The following is a 23,396-nucleotide window of genomic DNA, read 5'->3' as shown; positions in this document are numbered from 1 at the left end:
CTTAGTCATGTACTACTGTTTATTTATCCAATTCTCTAACTTTGTGTGTTTTAATTATTTCTCAGTCTTAACTTTTTAAAAACAATGCTGCCATGAATATCTCAGAATAAACATTTTTATGAGTCCTCAAAATCTCAGCCCTTAGACCCCTAGGTTTATTTCTTTATTCACAAGGCAGATATTAAATAAACTAGAAACTATACTCAGCAGTAGGTCTTCCTGTAAAACTATGTCAGCTGAGAGTTGGAAGGGAGTCTTTCAATTGATTTTTCTGTTCTGGGCAAGAATCTTCTCTAACAATGACCTAGTAACAAACATGATTAGTAATACCACCCCTGAACACCTCGCTATATTTCAACTACTGAGTCACGCCTTTTTCCTTTGTGATTTTCTTAGTCTTTACAATGACGCTGTAAGGTAGGTGTTATCCCTCTATGTCCAGATAAGAGCAAACTTCCTGTGGCATCCCTGACAGATGGGTACAGCCTCATTTACACACATCTGTCAATGGGGAACTCTGTTTTGCAAAGCAGACCAGACCACTTACGGATCCCTATAATTGCTTACTTACTACTGTAAGTAAGAATTCACTTAAAATCACTGTAGAATTCACTAAATCTCTTTTCACACGATAGAGCTTGTTTAAATAATTACAATGAACATAGCTGCCACTTGTTGAGCACTTGCAAGGGACCAGCATTTGTTCTCAGTGTACTTCTCACAGATATTACCTCACTTATGCGCAGTGACCTTGTGAGGGGGGTATGTTACTGTTTCCATTTTATATATGAGGTGACTGAAGCCTGTGGCTATTAAGTAGTGAGGCCAAGACCGTTCCATCTCACCTGAATGTACTTACCTGGTGGCTTTAGAACCTGACCTCCCCAGAAAGCTGCCCATGGACAGGAAAGTAAAGCTGGTTACTGGGGTCAGCACAGAAGAATGTCAATTTAGAAAGACAGAAAACAGCTGGCCCAGTTCCTTCCCAAAACTTTCCAAAGTTTTCAGAGTTTCATACGGTATGCATGTGGGTTGGAACAAGGAAAATTTAGATGGAAGCCTAGCAAACATTAATTATCACATTAACAAACATCTGTAACATCTGTTGATGTTGTAAGGGCTTACTATGAAACCTAATGGTGGACACCTTGCTGTGTGCAAATTTACTTTAGAATCTATTTTGCTTATTCTTCTATTATGGGTTGAATTGTGTGCACCAAAAAGATAGGTATATGTGAATGTGACCTTATTTGGAAGTAGGACCTTTGCAGATATAATCAAGTTAAGATGTAATTATTAGAGTGAGCCTTAATCCAACATGACTAGTGTCCTTATCAGAAAAGGAAAGTGTCATGTGAAGACAGAGACACACAGGGAGAATGTCACATGACAACAGAAGCAGAGATTTGAGTGATGCAGCTGCAGGCTGTTGGCCTAAAACAAATACACTGCTAGTTATTTCTCCAGCAAAAACGAGTTTATTCAGGATCAGGAAAGAATTGCAGTTTTGGGTCTACAACCATGGCAAGCCATGTGCAAGTCCCAGCACAGCAAGGGAAGGACAGCATTTTTATAGAGGGGAAAAGGAAGTCTGGAGGGCTATAGTAAACAATGAGTCCAGAAAAACAGAGCTTTTCATTGGCTGAGTTGTTGCCAGGAGAGAAGAGGAGGTCTTTCTTCCTCCTCGTGGGCTCGACTATCATCCCAGGGCACGAGAGCTCCCCCTTCTGGTTTCCTGACTCTATTTAATTGAGATTTCTGTTTATTAATTTTTTACAAGGCCAAGGAACACCAAGGATTGATGCCACTATAAGAAACTAGGAAAATGCAAGGAAGGAGTCCATCCCAAGTCTCAGAGAGAGTGTGGTCCTGCTGACATGTTGATTTCAGATGTCTAGCATCTGTATAGAATTGTGGGGGAAATACATTTCTGTTGTTTTAAGCCCTCAAGTCTGTTATTTTGTTACAACAGCCCTAGGAAACTAATACAGCCTCCCATTCACTTCTTGAGTTGATAAATTATCCTAAAGATTTGAAGCCCATTCAGTTGCATAGATACTTTCCTTTTGTTTGTTCCCTCTGAGGTTTTCAAACTTCAGTGTGTATAAACAAAAGTATATGTGTATATATACATATATATATATATGTATTCTATAGGTGGTTTAGAGGATTTTTTAAAATTGAAGTGTAGTTGACTTACAATATTGTGTTCATTTCAGGTGTACAGCAAAGTGATTCGGTTACATTGCAATACATATATATATATATGTATACATCTATATACTTTTTTTAATTCTTTTCCATTGTAGTTTATTATAAGATATTGAATATAGTTCCCTGTGTTATACAGTAAATTCTTGTTGTTTGTGAGGATTTTTTCAATGGATAATTTTCACTGTAATTATTTTCATTTCTTATTTGTTCATTTAGAATGTGACCGCTAAACTTCTTTGTATTGTATTTCTCTTTGCTTTCTCTCCCCTAGGCAATATACCTCCAGTTTTTGTTGGAATATTTTCCTAGACCATTTGCCAACCAAATGTGTTCTCCTTTGAATATATTATAGTAGATCAGTGTCTCTCTTAAAATGTGTTACTTGGAACAGTGATTATAGTGGGACTGTTATCTTCCTTTTCTTTGGATATGGGCACTGTACTTCTGTCAGCGAAATCTAACTTTGCTTCTTTTTGTAAGCAGCCACACAGCAGTTCTTTAATTGAAACCCCACATCTTTTTTTTTTTTTAATGGATAGCTCCTAAGTCCGATTTTATACCTTTTTAAAAACACCAAATTATAGGTGCTTTAAGACACCTAAATAATAGAGTGTCACATTGCTCCTATTAATTTTTTATTGTGTGCAACTAATAGATAAGTAAGTCCTGGAGACCTAATATACAGTACAGTGGTTATAGACACAAAACTCTATTATAAACTAAAAAAAAAATTAAAATTGCCAAGAAATGAGATCTCAATTGTTCCCAACACTAGGAGAGATGATAATTATGTGACTGGGTAAAGGTGTTAGCTAACGCTACATTGCTAATTATAATGCAATATAAATATATCAAATCAATATGTTGTACTTTAAACGTACAAAATGTTGTATGTCAAATATATCTCAATAAGAAAAAATTGAAAAAATGTATTTTCTCTTAATCTCTCTCTCTCTCTCCTCCAGCTTGTTGGTCCCATGAGAGTGGTCTCCCCATTTACAGGTATCATCTCCAGATTCAATAAGTAAGTTTGCCTTTTAAAAATATTCATGAATATCGACTTTCTTCCTTTAGGTCTGTGCCATGTTTTTGCATTTAAGTTTGAGTGGGTATTCCGTCTTCCATCTATTTGTGTGGCTCTTGTGGGAGTTTTGCATTTTATTAAATACATTGCTTTCTTTAGATGCTGCCTTCTCTTTCTGTCTCTTGAGGAGAATCTGTGAATTTTTTTTTTTAGTCAGAATATTATTAAGACAGACTTAATGCCTCTGGATTGTACCAGTCTTTTAAGAATAACAATGTAGGGGCTTCCCTGGTGGCGCAGTGGTTGAGAGTCCACCTGCCGATTCAGGGGACACGGGTTCGTGCCCCAGTCCGGGAAGATTCCGCATGCCGCGGAGCAACTGGGCCCATGAGCCATGGCTGCTGAGCCTGCGCATCCGGAGCCTGTGCTCCACAACGGGAGAGGCCACAACAGTGAGAGGCCCACGTACTGCAAAAAAAAAAAAAAAAACAAAACAAAAAAAACAATGTAATAATAATATTATATTTATATGAAGGGAGCTGGTAATAAAATTTCCTAATAATTATTGGGTTTCTCATTTATGAAAAATAATTTATTGAGATGGAAGTCACATATCATAAAATTAACCATTTTAAAGCAAAGAATTCAGTGGCAGCAAGTACATTCATAATGTTGTGCCACTGCCACCTCTGTCTAGTTAAACATTTTCATCACTCTGAAGTAAAACCGCCTACCCACTGAGCATTTTCTCCCTCTCCTCCTTCCCCTCACCCCCTGGCAACCATCAATCAGCGTTTTGTCTCTATGGCTTTATCTATTCTGGATATTTCATATAAATGAGATCATACAGTATGTGACTTTTGTTTGGCTTCTTTCTCTCAGCATGGTTTGGAGGATCATGTTGTAGCATGTTTCAGTACTTTATTCGTTTTTATGACTGCATAATGTTCCACCGTGTATTTGTCCATTCATTTGTTGATGGTCATTTGTTCTGTTTGCACCTTTTGGCTACCGTGAATAGTGCTGCTATGAACATGCCTGTGTATGTACTTGTCTTAGCACTATCTTATAAACTGTGCCTTTTAGGATTTGGAAAACACGATCACTCTTTTTCTAGAAAACCTTTATTTGGGTGACTGTATAATTTGTAAATAGAATGATACCACCACAGAAGTTTCTTGCATTTTGTAGGGCTTGCTCTCCCCTGGATTATGTTCACATTTCTGGGACATATTTCAAGCTGAGTGAGTATATCACCATCATCATCTCTCTCCTGATGTTGGTGATGGTAGCTATCATTTGAGAGCCTATCATATAATAGATACCATTATTATCCCTATTTCACAGAAGGAGAAATGGGGGCTTATGAAACTTAAGCACCTTTTCCAAGTGATAGACTAGTGATAGAGCTAGGACTAAAACCCAGGTCTTTGTGACTCTAAAACTTGAGGTATGTGACAATTATGTGCCTGAGTTTCCTATCTTTCATGAAGTTGACTTTTTCCCGATAATTATCGTGGATAGCTACTGACCATCAATAATAATAAACTTTCAATCAATCAGTCCTGAAATCAATTTAGTGGGTCAAAAACCTCATTAAAAATGGAAATGGATGGAATAAGATGGAAAATATCATTTAGTAAGGGTATTATTTTATGAAACTTTCATTTGTCATGTGTGTGTGTCACGTATATGTGTGTCTGCATGGGGTCATGACATAAAATGTATCTCTTATTATGGGTTGCAGTCAAAAAAGTTTGAAAAAATGCTCTAAGCCACTCAGGTTCATTTCCCCCCTGAACATTTGAACTTTTATGCACCTAAGCAGTTTTTGCTGTCTTCTTCACTCTCAAACATCCTCTTATGCTCCAAGTTCACAAATTACGGAAGTATGACATTTTTTTACCCCTTCATAGCCATCACTGACTGATCCTACATATAATTTTACAAAATTGCAGCGTGTATGCCTTTGAAGTTCCGTTCCCCTTTGTAATTAAATAACACACACGTAAAAAAGTGCACACTTATTAAGCGCTTTAATAAGTGATAGCCCACATCGATCCCATTCAACACAAAGAGACCATTTGTGCTCGTTTGTCACTTACCGATGCCCACATCAGATGGACAAGACACAGGAGAAGACATCTTCCCTGCTGTTTGTCACATAGTGTAAATGCAATTCAGGGGCGCTGGTCCCCAGACAGCCTCCGGGAAGGGCTCCTGTGGATATACAGATGATAATTCCACATGGTAAATATTTGGTTTTCTTCACGTCAGTAGCAATTCATAGTAGTTCTCTGGGGACCCTTTCAAAAGCCAGTTTGAAAATTTGTTCCTTAAAAGAACAGTTTTTTAAAAAATTAATAATGAGAACATATTAAAAATGCCACATTGTTGGTGGGAAAGCCCCAAAGCAGTCTTTTAATAAACTGGAGTGAATTATAACTTAAATCCTACAAAATAGTATTAGGATTTTACATTTTTATTTGTTTCAATGCAAGAATTCAGTCTCTCATTGAAACGTAAAAAAAAAAGTCATGCAGAAAGTTCAAGGGATTCTTGAACCGTAGGGACGGTTGTGGAGAATGATCATTGAGTCTATGTTGTTAAAACACCCTTTGCGTGTAAAACACCGTACCGAGTTTGAGGAAAGGGAAAAATTATGATATAGCAAGCTGCTTCAGGAAGCTAGCCAACAGAAAACTCCTCTGTGTGTTCGTAGGATACATTTAAAGGAAGTTCATCAAGATCTTGCATGTATTAATGGTAGAAAAGTAGAACCGTAATGTCTGTTAAAAAGGGAATAGTTAAATACATTTTGGCAGAATCATGTAATGGATAGCAGAAAGCTATTAATAAGAAAGAGGTAAATCTTTAAGAAGACTGAGAAGAAAACTTTATTGTGAAGAGACCATGCTTCTGAAGAACCTGTTTCATTCACTTGTTTTTCCAGCTCTTTGAACAGTCCCTGGCATATAGTAAGTGTTCGGTAAATATTTATTGAATGAATGATAATATGATAGCATTTTAATAAAAATAAATGAGGGGTATCCACATACATGGGTAGACATCAAACTGTCAAGAGTGGTTAACCTGAGGAGTGGGCTTGGGGTCAGGGAAAGGCAAGTTTTGGGAGAGCAGAGATCATATCTCATTTGGGTCCCAGTACCTTTAAGAGCACCTAGCATGTTATTTGCTTACCATGGAGAATAGAGAAATAGTAGTAATAGCTAACACTCACTATTTACTTACTGAGTGCTATACTCCATGCTGAGCGCTTTATGTATGTCTCCTCATTTTATGCTCACAGCAATCCTTTAAGGTCAGTATTATTATTACCCCCATTTTACAGTTGAGGAAGCTGAAGCTGCAACGTTTGTAAGTGACTCATCTACAGACAAACAGCTAGTAAGTAAAGGAACCAGGTTGAACTGTGGCAGTCTGGATCCAGTATCTGTGTGTCTAACCACTGGGCTCATAACCTGTAGTTGCCTAACTCATTCTTATATTCTAAACAGGGACTACAAGGATGCCTTGAACATGGTGCTTGTATCAAACACTGTTAGCTGCTTAGCTTACATAGCAGCTGTTTCTTACTTCTTCCTAAGTTTACAGACTCCCCCACCCCCAATTTTGTTCAGGCTACAACATACTCTGGAAATAATGAACCACTCCAGAGTCCAGGGTCTAAACCTACTTTGGTAATTCCTATTTGCTAGGGAGGTTTAGGTGTGGCCATGTGACCAAGCTGCGGCTAATTAGGTATAAGCAGAAGTCTCCTGGGAGGGCTTTTGCTTCTGAATAAAAAGAGATGGTAAGGAGATCAGCTCCTTTCCTCTGGTCTTAAATTTGGTTGTGTGAAGATGTGATGTTTGCAGCTAAATCAAGCCACATTGCTTGAAAAAGGAAGGCCAAATATAAAAAGATAACATGGTAAGGACTGCAGATCAGAAAGGTAGAGAGAGTCTGGGTACTGGTTGATACTGGTAAACCTCTGCATCAGTCCTGAAACTGCCAGAAACAGAATTAAATTGTGAAATTGTGCAAGCCATATCCACTGTTATTTGTGGCTGAAAGCAATTCTATACAGTGCTCTAAAAAAGCCTTGTTGAATTGAAAGTATTGATGAATTCAAGGAGGTGACATAAGCTATATTCATGAAAGATAACTAACAATGCAAGACCTTGTGTGTTGAGTATCAACTGAGTAACATAGCCTGGTGGGCCTATCAAGCAGGTCTTCGTGGAAGAGAGAAAATGTGAAGTGAACCTTGAAGGCTAGTAATAGTAAAGGTGTGGAGTTAATAGTTGTGCAAAAAAAGTCACTTTAGGTTTTGATCTCATTGGTCTCATTTTTGAGACTGTTCTTGATAGCAGAAAACACAATATTAGTTCATTCTAGCTGTACTAAGTCAAGTCAGGATTTTCTGCTTTCCTTCCTTATCTCTAGGACAGCCAAGTTCTGAAGGGCTCATGTGGTATCATGGACTTATCTGGTGTTTGTGCATGACAGACAGGCAGCCTGTCTGTCTGTCTTATCATCCCCTCATTTTTGGACTACACAGGAAGGGGCCAAATGCAGGGCTCCTTCGCAGAGATGGGGAAACTGAAACCTATAAAACTCAATGCCTCCCCTAAGTCATACACCAATAAGCGATAGAACTGGAAATAAAAGCTCTTTGGAAGTGTTCACATCTTTTGCATCCCTTTTAACTCTTCTCCTTGCCCAGTGCCCAGAGAAGTTTTTTTTTTCTTCTCATTGTGTCAATAAAAAAGTAGCTAAACAGTTGTTTCCCACAAAACATTTGTTTGCGTTAGGACTTTTGCTTTTGGAAACGTAAGGTTGACCTTTATCTTTCTTTGTGTTTCTTCTGTGTCTACCTTTCCCAGAGAGGAAGAAGACCAAGATCTTGTTTAAACAGAAGAGTGATGAAGGGGAAAACATCACGCTCTGACAAAGAGAAACAAAAGTAAAATATTTTACTGATTAAATCTCCAAAATTTAATTTTGCCATAGAGGAACAAGTAGAATGATTTGTTTTGCTTGGTCAGATCTTGGTTCTCCTCTACTTCACTGGTTGCTCCTTCTCATTCTCTTTTGGGGGTTCTCCTTCTTCTCCCTCACCTCTTATTGGAGTGCTTCGGGCACAGTCTTAGCAATCTCTACTCCTCTTCTAGAGGTGCTTGTCCAATCTCATGGCTGTAAGCAGCTGCATGTGCTGTCAATGTGCAAATTTATATCCTTTGCTCAGTACCCCATCTTTGAGCTCCTGTATCTGGGATCCTCACCTGGCTGTGTAATAGACATCTCAAACCCAACCTGTGCAAAAGAAACTCTTGATCTTCCTCCCACAAACTTGCCCTATTCACATCTTTCCCGATCTTCCAACTGCTTAGGCCATAAACTTTTATTATCCTTGATTTCCTTCCGTATGTCATACCCACATCCAAAGCATCAGCAAATCTTGTAGGTACTATCTTCAAAAGATATCTAGAATCTAACCACTTCTCACCACTTCTGCTATTACCACCTTAGTCCAACCTTCTATCATCTCTGATGTGTGTGATTGTGGAAACCTACCTACTGGTCTCTGTGCATCCATTCTTGCTTATCCCCATCGTCTGTTCTCAAACAGCAGCCAGAGTCATACAAGACCATGCTACTCTTCTGCTCAAAAAGCTCCATTGACCTCCCATCTGACTCAGAGTAAAAGCTAAAGTTTTTATTTAACTTTAATTTTTAATTTTATTTAAAGTAAAAGGCTTTACTTAATTCATACCCTTATTACCTGGCTGACTTTATTTCCTTTTACTTTTCTACTTGATCATTTGGCTCCGTAAATTTCCTCTCTTTTCTTCAAAATGCCAGAATGCTCCTCTCTCAGAAATCTGCACATCTCACTCACCACTTAGCTGCAAGTCTTTCTCAATTAAGACTTCCCTTGACCGTCCCACTTAAAATTGCAAACCCTTCCCTGTTGCCCCCAGTGCTCCTCTCTGTTCTCTTATTTTCCATAGCACTTATCAGCATCTAACATACTATATGACTTACTATTATGTTTATTGTCTGTCTCCCCTGAGAAGAATGCAAACTCCATGAAAACAGGTAGTTTTGTCTGTTTTGTTCACTGATGTACCTATGGCGCTTATAACCCTGCTTAGCACACAGAAGATGGGCAATTACTATTGCAGAATGAATAAATGAATGAAAAGAATCTATATTTCTCATTGTTCTTCTCTGATGTTGCCATTATTATTATTATTAACTGTTTTTGCCTGGTAGGGGGAAATATAGGTTCAAAATGCGGATTTTCATGGAGGCTCAAAGCAAACAGTGGGTAAAGGAGATATGTTTGAACTCTTCCAGGCGTCCTCACGTCAGAACAGGTACACACATGCCTACCATGCTTGCTTTTGACATCTGCGTGAAAGGAAGGTGGTCCTGCTTGCGTATGACAGAGAGAAAGGGAACTCTCTTACCCGTGCTTTGTTTCATGACTGCAGTTCTCATTCTCCAGACACTCCTTGGTCTGTGACACTAACTAGAATATAGGAATAGGTGATATCTAAAGTATTTAAGTCAGAAAGAGAAAAACAAATACCATATGCTAACACATATACATGGAATCTAAAAAAAAATGGTTATGAAGAACCTAGGGGCAGGATGGGAATAAAGACGCAGACCTACTAGAGAATGGACTTGAGGACACGGGGAGGGGGAAGGGTAAGCTGGAACGAAGTGAGAGACTGGCATGGACTTACATATACACTACCAAATGTAAAATAGATAGCTAGTGGGAAGCAGCCTCGTAGCATAGGGAGATCAGCTCGGTGCTTTGTGACCACCTAGAGGGTGGGATAGGGAGGGTGGGAGGGAGGGAGACTCAAGAGGGAAGAGATATGGGGATATATGTATATGTATGGCTGATTCACTTTGTTATAAAGCAGAAAGTAACACACCATTGTAAAGCAATTATACTCTAATAAAGATGTTAAAAAAAAAAGTATTTAACAGCTGGTACCATAGGCACTGACCAATCAGATGGGCCACCAGCTGTAAGCAACTGGTGTGGTTCTATGCTTATCACTGAGCATCAGCCCTGAACATAAGTATTAGAGAGTAACTTCTCTGCTCACTGTCTTATCAATTTTTCTTACAAGGAACTGGGGAGAGGGTTTCATGCCAAAGGCGGTATTTCTGAACATCACACATTGGTCCTTAAAGGAACAAGAAGATCCACCGATTCTACATGAGCTTTTGAGGTATTTTTGAAGAATTTCCTCATTTTCATGATTTCAACTTTGAGAAATCTATTCTAAGTTTCAATCTTAATATCTAATTATTGAAATTACAATAGATATGGATGCAATGGCCTAGATTTCACAGTAGAACTTAAAATATCATGTAAAAGGACAAAGTCACTAATAAAATACAAATCTTTATGTCATGTTGCAACTTGCATGTACTTACACTGTAAGACAGGGCATGTTCACAGTACAAGCAGAAAGTGACATTAAAAATAATTTGTCAAGTGAGAGAGTGGCATGGACATATGTACACTACCAAACGTAAAATAGAAAGCTAGTGGGAAGCAGCCGCATAGCACAGGGAGATCAGCTCGGTGCATTGTGACCACCTAGAGGGGTGGGAGGGAGGGAGATGCAAGAGGGAGGAGATATGGGGACGTATGTATATGTATAACTGATTCACTTTGTTATAAAGCAGAAACTAACACAACATTGTAAAGCAATTATACTCCAATAAAGATGTTAAAAAAATAATAATAATTTGTCAGAGTCACACATTGTCTAGTTGACTCTGTCTCAGAATTTATGGGCAAGAGGCCCTGTAACACATTGAAAAACATTACTTCCTTTCTTAACCTTCTCTGCTAGGTTCATCCTAGCCAAATCGTAGGAACTGGCCCTCCATCATTAGGAAGCTTCTGTTTTCTCATACTAGAGCAGAGCTTCTCAGACTTTAATGTGCATGCATATCACCTGCGTGTTTGTTAAAATGAAGAACCTGATTCATTAGGTCTAGGTAAGGCCTGAGAATCTGCATTCTATCAAGCTCTCAGATGATGCCATTCCTGCTACTCTGTGGACCACGCTGAGTAGCAAGGCAAGGACTTTGTTTAAAATCTCTGTCTTGGGCTTTTTCTTCTCAGTTTCCTTAGAAGCCAGGCTTGAATGGGGAGGACTCCCACCATCAGTCATATCCACTGCATCAAACTTTGGGATAATTTTCTATTGTCTTTTTCTTCTCATTTTATATATGGATTATGTTTTTGGTTCTTTCTTTTCTCCTGTTGTTTCTCTGGCTGTCATGAGCTGGGAATGTGCCACTGAAAAAAGGTGGCACATGTAATTCATTGTGATAGTGCACTCTTTTATTGTAATGCAATTAGCAGTGGACATGTCTGGTTTTACTCTGGGATAGCAGCATGGAGGGAGCTATTTAAATTATTGAAAAAGTATTAATGGTGACAAATGTAATTAATACAAGGCTGCTGTGTTGAATAAAATTCCATTGTGTGTGGCACATGTGTGCTTGTGTGTGTTATGCCAGACAATGGTAACTGTAACAACTGTTCCCAGTGTTCATTTGCTGGCTGTCCCCGTGCTGATTTCTGTCTGCTGGTGACGTGGATGTGAGAGGAGGAGTAATGAGAATCATCATATTCCTCAAAGATCCATTTTTCTATAGTGCAGAGAAAGGTCTTAGATGTCCAAGCAGCGATAGCGGCTAAACATAGTAACTAGGGACCTTGAGTTGACAATCAGAGCCCCCATTAGTGCAAGAGGTGGAACTTTTCTTAATAGAAATTACTGTAAATGGATATAGGAGTCATGGGGGTAATCGACTAACCGAGGCTTAAGCATGTTTGCAGAAAGCAAAAGCCACAAAACAGTATGCCTTCCCCCATTATTCCCTAAACAGAAGTGAGTGACAATTGCTGGCAATCCATCTCGGATGAAGAAAAGAGCTCTTTAGGATGTCAAGTTGCATGGAAATTGTAATGAGGATACTGATGCTCATTGGATCTGGTAGATTATGTCTTTTATGTGAGTTGGGTTATTTTCCAAGAAATCATATTTTACCTTAAAATCATATTTTAAACCTTCTGTAGTTGAGCTGTATTGACGATACATCTCGGTAGGATGCTGTCTTCTAGAGCTTCTTGGAGAAAGCTCTGCTATTCTTTCTGCTTCTGGGTTTGAAATGTGGCTTTGCTTTACTATCTGAAATTTTAAAGTGTAAGCAATAGTGCCACCCAATGGTGTCTCAGCAGCCTTTTGATGGAGAAGAAAATGGGATTTACTTTTAGGAGATCAATTTCATGAAGCTCTATGTTCGAATGTGACTCCCAGGACCCATGGATTATGTCTGTCTCTCAGTGGAGATCCAGGTTCTCTTATTCTTGTCTTCATTGGGAAAAGTGACCTTGGTGGAATTCTCTAGTCTTGTCAATCCAGAGTCACATGCCTTCTGAAAATGGGGAAATTATGCCTGCTATGTTCTCCTAACTTTGAGGATTAGACACTTTCATTCTTGAAAAGTATAAACCTGGTTTTGAATAAAAAGCACTGATTTGGTATTGCCCCATCAAAGCACTGTAGTTTGAGTACATTCACCACCATTAAAAATCCCATCTCCACGACAGACAAGGGCTTCATCTCCAAAATGTACAAACAGCTCAACAACAACAACAAAACGACCCAATTGAAAAATGGGGAGAATACCTTAATAGACATTTCTCCAAAGAAGACATACAGATGGCCAGTAGGCACACGAAAAGATGCTCAACATCACTAATTATTAGAGAAATGCAGATAAAAACTACAATGAGGTACCACCTCACACCTATCAGAATGGCCATCATTAAAAAGTCTACAAATAACAAATGCTGGAGAGGGTGTGAGAAAAAGCAACGCTGCCACATTGTTGGTGGGAATGTAGGTTGGTGCAGCCACTATGAAAAACAGTGTGGAGGTTCCTGAGAAAACTAAAAACAGAACTACCATATGATCCAGTGATCCCACTTCTGAGCATATACCTGGATAAAACTATAATTCAAAAAGATACATGCACCCCTATGTTCATAGCAGCACTATTTACAGTAGCCAAGTCATGGAAACAACCTAAATGCCCATCAACAGATGAATGGATAAAGAAGATGTGGTACATATATACGATGGAATACTACTCAGCCATAAAAAGGAACAAAATAATGCCATTCACAGCAATATGGATGCAAATAGAAATTATCATACTAAGTGAAGTAAGTCAGAAGGAGAAAGACAACTACCATATGATATCACTTATATGTGGAATCTAAAATATGACACAAATGAACTTATCTTTGAAACAGAAACAGACTCACAGACATGGAGAACAGACTTGTGATTGTCAAGGGAGAGGAGGGGTGGGGGAGGGAAGGATTGGGAGTGTGGGATTAGCAGATGTAAACTATTATGTATAGAATGGGTAAACAACAAGTTCCTACTGTATAGCACAGGAAACTATGTTCAATATCCTGTGATAAACCATAAAGGAAAATAATATATAAAAAAAAGTCTATATGTGTATAACTGAGTCACTTTGTTGTACAGCAGAGATTGGCACATTGTAAATCAACCATATTTCAATAAAAGAAAATTTTAAAAAATCCCATCTCCAAACCTAATGCTGCATTATGTAGCAGGCTGCATGCATTCGGCCTTGTACAACTCCAGTTCTTTAAGTATTTATAATTGGAAGTGAGGTGTGGTAGACTGCTGTGGATGACTGGTGCTCGTGCTATTCCCTAAGGTCTTTGGTGAACCTCCAGTAGCAGGACACGTTAAGAAAAATGGACTTTTAGTGAAGATTTCATGAGGAAATAGGGAAGATGATTTGCATCAGAGACCACACATTAGAGAACTAATAAAACCCTCATCCCTATTCTGTCCTCTGCCAGTGACATTGTCATTCCCCCCTCTTACTCCAAACAGCTTCTGAAGACTCTTTTATTATCCAGCCTATTCAGCTTGTGTCCCCAATTTATAGACCCTTGTCAGTAAAACCAAACCCTGGAATTAGCCCCAGAGTGATCATCAAGCACCTCCTGGAGGCCTCCTTCCTCATCAAAGCTTGTGATTTAGTTATTCATCCAAGTAAACAATTTTGGTGGTGGGTGGGCTCTCCTGGTAAGTAGATTTTTCTCTATATTGTTACATAAGGTATACCACACCTACTTCCAAAAATGATTGTGAACCATTAAGAGATTCAGATATATCTGGAAATATACATGAGTAGCTGATTACACAGTCCAATAGCAGACATCGTTCAGTTTGTTACTGATTGTCCTGTTGCCTTCTGGTACCTCCTTCAAGAATGTCCTTTGGTCTCTCCAAGTGGAAGTATGTGATCAGTTCACCTTCAATCTCTTGGCAACCCCCTTCCTATATTCCTGCTGAGGCCACCAGTTAGCCCTTTCTTCCTGGAAGCACTCTTAGGTTCTCTCCCTCTCCAGGATTTCTTAGACTTTCCAGTTGCTGTTACACTTGAAAGGTGATAATGAATGACAATGATGTAATGTGTCATGGCTGCAGGGATATTTGCATTTAAATGGGGACTCTAACATTTACACAAGTCTGTGTATTTTTAATTAATTGATTAATTAATTAATTTATTTTTGGCCGTGCTGCGAGGCTTGTGGGATCTTAGTTCCCCGATCAGGGAGTGAACCTGGGCCCCCAGCAGTGGAAGCGTGGAGTCCTAACCACTGGATCACCAGGGAATTCCCCACATTTACACAAGTCTGAGCCCTAAGGGATGACCTCTTGAGGAGAATTTCAGTCTTGGGGGAGGGCCAACAAGGCAAGCGCTTGGCTGCACATAACCAACATTGTACGTGGATGCCCCTACTCCTGGGTGAGGGCTAGATGCACTTCTCAAGATGGCTGGGTGAGTGAGAACGCAAGTGTAAGCTGAAAAAAACACACGTGACAGTACAAAATCTATATTTGATGCTTGCATGAACCACAACAAGGGTTACAAATGTAGTCACATCTCTTTGACTACCTTGTTCACTGTTGTGTCCCTAGGGTTTTTTAAAATCACTTTATTGAAGTGTGATCGTTATACAGAAAGCTGTACATATTTAATGTATACAACTTGGTGAGTTTGGAGATAAATATACACCTGTGAAACCATTCCCACAATCAGTGTCATAAACATATCCATCACTTCCAAGCGTTTCCTCCCACCCTCTTTACTTATTTATATTTGTGATAAAAACACTTGACGTAAGAGCTACCCTTTTGGCACATTTTGAAGTGTGCAATGCATTGTTGTTAATTATAGGCCAGCAGTCCACAACCTTTTTGGCACCAGGGACTGGTTTTGTGGAAGACTTTTTACACGGCCTGGGGGTGAGAGTGGGGGTCGGGGGATGATTCAGGCGGTAATGCGAGCGATGGGGAGCGGCAGGTGAAGCTTCGCTGGCTCTCCCACCGCTGACCTCCTGCTGTGTGGCCTGGTTCTTAACGGGCCTCGGCCTGGTATGGGTCTGCGGCCTGGGGGTTGGACACCCTTGCTATAGGCACTGTGGCGTACAGTTGACCTCTACGACTTATTCATCTTGCGTAACTGAAACTTGGTAGCCTTGACCAGTACTTCCCTGATTCTCCCTCCTCCCCTAGATTTTGAACAGGGCCTGGCATATAGTAAGTCCTCAATAATTATTTGTAAAATGAATGGATGGATGCATAGGTGGATGAATTCTGTTTCTAATATTGCTTAAACTCTTCCTCATATGCAGGGACTCCAAATATCTTTCTCTTGAGACTTCCGTAACTTGAAAATGTCTATAAATTCCAGGATTTTTTCTTAGTTTCAAAAGACAGGTGGGGCAATCAGTCCTCTCTTGACACTGGGCGGGGGGCATCTCTACATTGTTTCAGCTGTTTCTTTCTTGTTGCCTGAGCATGTCACTGGCGAAGCTGAGTTCTGTGCAGTCTCAAGAGGTTGGTTCACCAGAGAGGGCCACAGAGGTTCTCTAGGGAGGACACCCCACTCCTTCAGGACCAGGGTGAGTGCATGTGCAGAGCTCTGCAGAACTGAGCCTCTCCTTGTGTTCATGGACACAACCACAAAAGCAAAACCAAAACCAAAACCAAAAATATCCGTTCAACCCCACTGAAGTGCAACATGAATATATCAATTCTTAAATCCTTCTTAGAGAAAAGGCTGGAAAAGTATTCCAGGCCCAGCCCATTCTTCAAATCAAAATCTAATTCTTCCTCCTATGCCTGTAATCTGAGGTTGGTTTAGAACACAGTCAAGTCTTTGGGGACAGAATTTGATGATTTCTCTCTCCTGAAGGGTAGGGGCACTTAGGAGAAGAGTCTTGAAGATCACCTTCAAATTTTTGCCTTCGGAAGGACCAGTGAGATAGCCCTAAACAACGAAAGTGTATGGTGCTTCTCAGCCTATAAAAATAGTGTCCCTTTGAGGAAAGCAAAAAAAAAAAAAAAAAAAAAAAAATCCCACCACCAGTTCTGTCTCAATGATGCTGATATGCTCTGGGGAATCATATCCCTTTTAAGAGGAGCTTCATTTTCTCTGGATCTTCCTCAACCAAGGTGATTGTCTTGAGCTTTACTGTCAGGAATTTGTCTTAGGAAAGTAGTAAGTTTCCTTTCATTTTCTAAATGCAGTGAATTAACACTAGTGATAAAACTTGGATCGGTTGCTTGTTTTTTCTAAGAAGAATCCCCATAAGGTTGTAAAGAATAAGGTATAAACAGTTTGCTCAGTGCTTGGCTCATAGAAAGCATTCAGTAAGTATTAACTAGTATTATTATTGTTGTTATTGCTGCTACAACTACGATTATTATTAGTGGTGGTGGTCCCTGCCCTGGCATCCAATCCTAGCTGTGGGTATTTACTATGGGAAGGAAATAGAGTTTAGTGACATATAATGCATGTAAAGTGCTTAGTATAGTCTCTGGTACAAAGTAAGCATATAGTAAATTTAAGCAAATTTATCAAATATGAATATATTAGGGTAGATTTGGCTGCTGAAATAGAGAACAAAATTTAATGGCTCAAAGAAACATAAATTCATTTTTCACTCATGTTATTGTACCAGGTGAGTGTTCCAAGTGTTAAAGAAAAGTTTTCAGACAATTTAGCTGTGAGCATGTATCAAGATTTTATTACTATCAGTCACAGCAGGGAAATGGACCCTAGAAGGCCACTTCCCAAATTTACTTTTGGCAGGGACATTTGATAGGAAAAGAGTTCAGTTAGATAATCATTGTTAGGCTAGACACGGAAAGAAAAGAAAGTCTGGTAAAGGTCACTAGACCCTTGATTGACAGTTGGCAACTGGGTGTGTGGCTAATTGGGCATGTGGGTAATTGGTTTCCTAGAGCAAACCTTAATCCCATTAAAGTTCACAGAAAATTGCTTAAGCATTTTATCAGGAATGCTAACTTCTCAGAAAGAGGTTGTGAAGCAAAAAGTTCTGCCCCTCAGACCATGTTTGGAACAATTTCTCTTATGTGTGGGGCCATGGGCCAGCTCTGTCCCTTCTAGTCATTCAGGCAGTCTGGTTGAAGGCAGCTCTGCCAGTTTCAGTATTTTCAGTGTATGGCTTTAATACCATACTGGTCATTGGCAGCAGCCAGTGAGAAAGGGGAAAAGAACAGAGATTTCTTTTTAAGAAATCTTGCCTAAGCAAATGAGCCAGAGGTAGAAACAGAGCTTTTGCTCCCACATCATTGAGAGTTTAGTTACATGGCCATCAAGCTCCCAGTAGGGCTGAGAAATACCATCACTGACTGGGCATCCAAGTCCTGCCTGCACATCTTTTACTATGGGGAAGAGATGCAGTTTGCGGACAGTAGTGGTCTCTGCTGCAATGAAGGTGTGCCCAGCTTTTCTGCACCTACTGCCTTCTGGAGCAGGAATTGGCAAACTATGGGCTTCAGGCTAAATCCTACCCACAGCTGTTTGTATAAATAAAGTTTTATTGGAAAGCCATGCTCATTCATTTATGCAATGTGAATGGCCGATTTCACACTACACTAACAAGGTTGAGTAGTTGAGACAGAGACCACATGACCCAAAGCTTAAAATATTTACTTTGGGGCCTTTTTAGAAAAAAAAAAATTGCTGACCCCTATTCTAGAGAGGGTTCTGAACTGTCCACAAAAGGGGACTTGCTGGATCAAAGGAAATGTGCATTGAAAATTTCAGTAGATGCTTCCCTTCATACTTGCACTAGCAGTGAATGAGATTGTCTGCTCCCCAGTATCCCCACCAACACAGAGTAATATCACACTTTTCCATGTGGCCAATTTGAAGGTGAAAATGGTATTTCACTATAGTTTTAATTGTACTTACCTTATTAGTAGTAAGGTTTAGTATTAGAGAGTAGGTATAATAAAATATATATTTGGTCTTTGGCCCTCATTCCTGGCATAAAACTTCTAAAACCAGTGGAATTTCCAGAGTGATAGCAGTGTCTTTTGATATTCATAACAAAACCCTTTCAACCACACCTGAGTTTGTGTTAATTAGGTGACCTTTGGAAAGCCTCTAAGGAAGGGGCTGGTTGCCAGGGGAACCAACCAGAATTAGAGGATTAGAACTTTCAGTCTCTTCCACCCTCCCCCTCCCCCCTTGGAGGGGAGAGGGCTTTGAGGTTGAATCAATTAATCATGCCTAGAGAATGAAGCTTCAGTAAAATTGAAAGAATGGGGTTTGGAGAGCTTCTGGATTGGTGAACACAGGGAAGTGCTGGGTGGGACAGCATGGAGGCTTTGCACCCCTCTCCCCATACCTTGCCCTTCGCATCTCTTCCATGTGGCTGTTCCTGAGTTAGATCCTTTTATAATAAACTGGTAATCTAGTAAGTAAACAGTTTTGCTGAATTCTGTGAGCTGCTCTAGTAAATTAATAGAACCCAAGGAAGGGCTCTTGGGACCCTCTGATTTTATAGCCAGTGGGTCAGAAGTACAGGCGACATTGGCATCAGAAATGATGAAGTGGTGTCTGAAGTCTTGTAGGACTCAGCCCTTAACCTGTAGGATTTGACACTATCTCTAAGTAGATAGTGTCAGAATTGAGTCGATGTTGTAAGACACTCAACTGGGGTGGAAGAATTGCTTAATGTTTGGAAAACACACACATTTGGTGTCAGAATTGAGGTATAGTAGAGTAGTGTGAGAGTCATATAGGAGTGTGTTTTTTTCCTTTAGACTTACTGTGATTGAAGCTAATCATATTTTAAGAATATTTGTACTTTTTTTTCCTGTGAACTATCTACTTGTCCTTTGTACAACTGTTGGCAAGTATTGAGTTGTTGATTTTGTATAATAATTTTTAGGGGCTTTTTATATGCTAGGGAACAAAGCATTTATGATATGAATTGCACAAATCTACACCATTTTTTTTCTACCCCATTTTTAAATGTATTCTTTTTACTTTGCTTATGGAGGTTTTTGCTGTGCAAATTAAAGAAATTTTTGTGTAGTCAAATTGAGCAGTCTTCTGATTCACGGATTTATATATTATGCTTAGGGGGCCTTTCCACTCCAAGACTGTACAAAAATTTCTTCTATTTTTTCCTAATAATTTTGTGGTTTTCAGTTTTTGTATTTAAATGTTCGCTCCATCTGTAATTTATTTTGTTTTAAGGTTAGAGGAATGGATTCAATTTTTTTGCTAAATGGCTATCCATTCGGTGAACATCATTACTTTAATAATACATCTTTATCATATATTAATTTCCTGTATTGTTTTGGGTCTATTACTTGAATATTCCATGTTTATTTATGGACCAGTATTATGTTGCTTTAATTAATGTACATTTATATCATATTTTAATATCTGCAGGGCTAATTAGTCCTCATTATTTTTTTCATATAAGTCCTTTTTTAATAGGACTTTTCTGGCTAGTTTTACTTGTTTATTTTTCCATATGAAAATAGTTCAAAAACACTGCTGATAATTTTTATTTGGATTGTATTAAATTTATATATTGACTTGGCAGAACTGATATCTTTATGATGTCAATGTTGAGTTCTAAATCATGGGCGTAGTGTACCTTTCCATTTGAAGAACTTGTGCTGTTTTTAAGTTACCTTTTTGGTTATTGACTGAGGTTTCCTGACTGTGACAGATTTCTGAGACTGACCACCTGGTTCATTTCTTAAACTGGCTTAAATTATTGTTTTTATTCCTGGAGTAAAACCTATTCCACAGGTACAGAAGGTCTAGGAGCTAACCACTTACTTGTGTTATGATATTCACAGAGCAAACACACCTTACTGTAGGGAATGATAAATTTGTGAATTTTGTCACTGCCTTGCCATCCTTAAGTGTTTGTGGTGATTGCTTCATAGAATAGGACAAGGAGACTATGACACAGAGGGAGCATAGATTTGAAGAAAGTGTTGGTTCAAACTCTTATATCTGAAATATTCTTTTCTTAGGTTGAGTTTTTAAGAAGCACGTCCTGAACTAGGATGTGTGAATCTTAGAGGCACGGACACTAGAGTGGAGAAGTGAGACAAGGAAGGGGGGAAGCCAGTACAGACAGTTGTTACTGAGCGGCTTATCTCTGTGGGCGACTGTGGCTGTCATACTCTGGACCTCTGGGATGAAGGGTAGAATGTGCCTCAGGCTTATCCCACCTAAGAGCCAGAGCTTGTGGGGTATTTACCAACTCCCATTTGTTGTTGATTGAATGCTACTTCTGGTGCCATCAACTCGCAGGCACCTCTGGCTTGCCTTGGGCATCTATGACTGCAAAAGCCCAATCAGAGAGTCACAGATGCTGGTGCATGGGAATGGTCAGCCTTCACAGGAACAGTGAGGCAGAGGCTCTGATAAAACTGTCTTAGAAAGACTTAAATTTCTGCATCCTTAGCCACCAGCTGCCTGCCCTTGTTGGGAGAGGATTAGGGCAGTTAATATTTTGGGTTGTTTGTACCATCTATACTGATTTCTTAGGAAATTCTGCCTTCACCTTCTCCCCATTGGGCAGGTCTGTGCTTTACCTTGGAAGTCACTTCTTCCATTCTCATTCCTACCACACGATTGGACCAGAGTCAATCAAAGTGTGCATTGTTTTGGGGCTTGCCAATTACCTATGACTTGTTATTAGAGTTTGTCCCAATTCAAACAAGCAGGGCAGATCCAGTTCCTCTTCTGGGGATGTGGAATTGAGAAACAAAGAGCCACTTGCCAGTTAGCAGTAGGAGCTAGAATTAAAATATTAATGTAGGAAGAGAGAAACATGATAGCTATGTTCAAGCAGAAACCATGCACAAGCTGGTTGCTAGAGAGGGGAATGTGGAGAAAGGAGAAGAAGAGAGGGCTTCCCTGGTGGCGCAGTGGTTGAGAGTCCGCCTGCCCATGCAGGGGACACAGGCTCGTGCCCTGGTCCGGGAAGATCCCACATGCCGCGGAGCGGCTGGGCCCGTGAGCCATGGCCGCTGAGCCTGCGCGTCCGGAGCCTGTGCTCCGCAACAGGAGAGGCCACAACAGTGAGAGGCCCGCGTACCGCAAAAAAAAAAAAAAAGGAGAGAGAGAGAATAGGGAGCACATGTTAAGAGGTCCAACCCCCCCAAAACTACCTTATTTCTTGCCTTTCCTGATTCCTGGTTGGTCACATTCTCCTGCCTTCCCATGACACATTTCTTTATCCTTACAGTAACTACCTCCACTATTTATTACTGTTATTATGAGTCAGTTACTATTAATTGTCTTGACCAAAACACACTGGCAGAAAATTGGAGGATGGTCCCCTAAAAGTGACTCATGCTCTCCATTTCTGCTGTTCCTTCCCCCTCCACTGTGTCTGGAGGCAGCTAACCTGCCAGTCCTCTCCCTATGGCTATTGCCAGCTACTGTGAAAGGCTCTGAGAAAAAAAAAGCTAGAGAAAATGCCAGTCATTAGGTGGAGTACGCTTGTCCTTCCCAGAACAGGCAGTGATAACATCATACAGCTTACTCTATACAGAAGCTAAATTTTTATCCTCTCAGGAAAAGAGGAAACCTGATTAACTTCTTTATAGTAGAAACCCTGTGCTTTATAAATGGGTCCTGACAGTAAAGAGGTTAGAGGAGGAAGTTTTAGCAAATTTCCTTTAATGAAACTGGATCAGATCCTCTTGCCTGAGTTTTTACTGACTTAAGCTCCTTTGAGGAGCAGCTTCACCTTCCATCAAGAGAAGAAGCTCAGCTGACCAAGTAAAAACAGGCAAAAACAAACCAGGAGGCCTAACTCAATCCATTCATACTAAGCAAATGACCCACAATCCAGTTGCATTAAATATAACTTTAACAACACACATAGCAGATACTCACTGGACATCTTCTGTGTTCAGGCTTTGTGCTAAGGGCTGGCAGCATGGAAGTGAGTAAGACATACATGTTCCTGCACTTACAATGTAGAGTCTATGGGGAAGATGGACATGGAATACATGTTTATAAGCAAGAGTGTTACCAAGGGGAAGGGCACAAGAGTCAGGGAAGACCTCCCTATCACACTTTTTTTTGGTTTTAAAGCTGAGTCCTGAAGAATGGGCAGGGGGAGAGCCCTCTAGGAATAAGATTAATGTTTGAGGAAGGGGGAAGCCTCCTGCTTGCTGTGTTTCGTATGATTTCCTTGTGCCTCTAAAACTCCACCTCCATCTCTGCACAGGGCTTTTTCAAGAGTAAGTCACTCAGTTTTTGGAGTTGTGGTGGTTTTTGATCACCTGTTTGTTCTCTGAAGCATATGCTTTTGGTGGTGGTGCATCAGCCTGCTGTTGGACATCTGCAGACAGTTGCCTTACAGGCTGTGTGACCTTGGGCAGGAAACGTCCATTCTCTGTGCCTCAGTTTCCTTAACTATAAAGTGGCAAGTTGGGACTAAGTGGTCTTCATCAGAGTCAACGTTCTTGGTGCTCTCTGAATATACTTCATTGAGTTCTGGTGGGGAAGCTCTGCTCCGAAGGCCTCCTTCCAGGTCAGCCAGGGGCAGGGGAAGGAAGGAAAAGTAGGATGGGCTTTCATTTATTCATCAAATAGTTCTTGAAGTGTGCCGGGTGCCAGATGCTGTTCCAGGCGATGAGGATAGAGGTGAACAGGGCAGAGTGTCAGCTGCCCACTC

At 40.0% G+C, this 23,396-nt stretch overlaps 1 pseudogene; it reads right to left on the bottom strand.

The window, feature by feature from the left end:
* Positions 1-23,396, bottom strand: part of LOC113606755 (serine/threonine-protein kinase MARK2 pseudogene) — a 51,889-nt pseudogene that overhangs the window by 14,308 nt on the left and 14,185 nt on the right.

The sequence above is a fragment of the Aethalodelphis obliquidens genome, unplaced genomic scaffold (genome assembly GCF_003676395.1).
Source record: "Aethalodelphis obliquidens isolate GAN/ISIS:26980383/991018 unplaced genomic scaffold, ASM367639v1 scaffold45, whole genome shotgun sequence".
Taxonomy (NCBI): Eukaryota; Metazoa; Chordata; class Mammalia; order Artiodactyla; family Delphinidae; genus Aethalodelphis; species Aethalodelphis obliquidens.
Note: the sequence above shows the minus strand (reverse complement) of the source record. Positions and strands in the feature narration are given on the sequence as shown.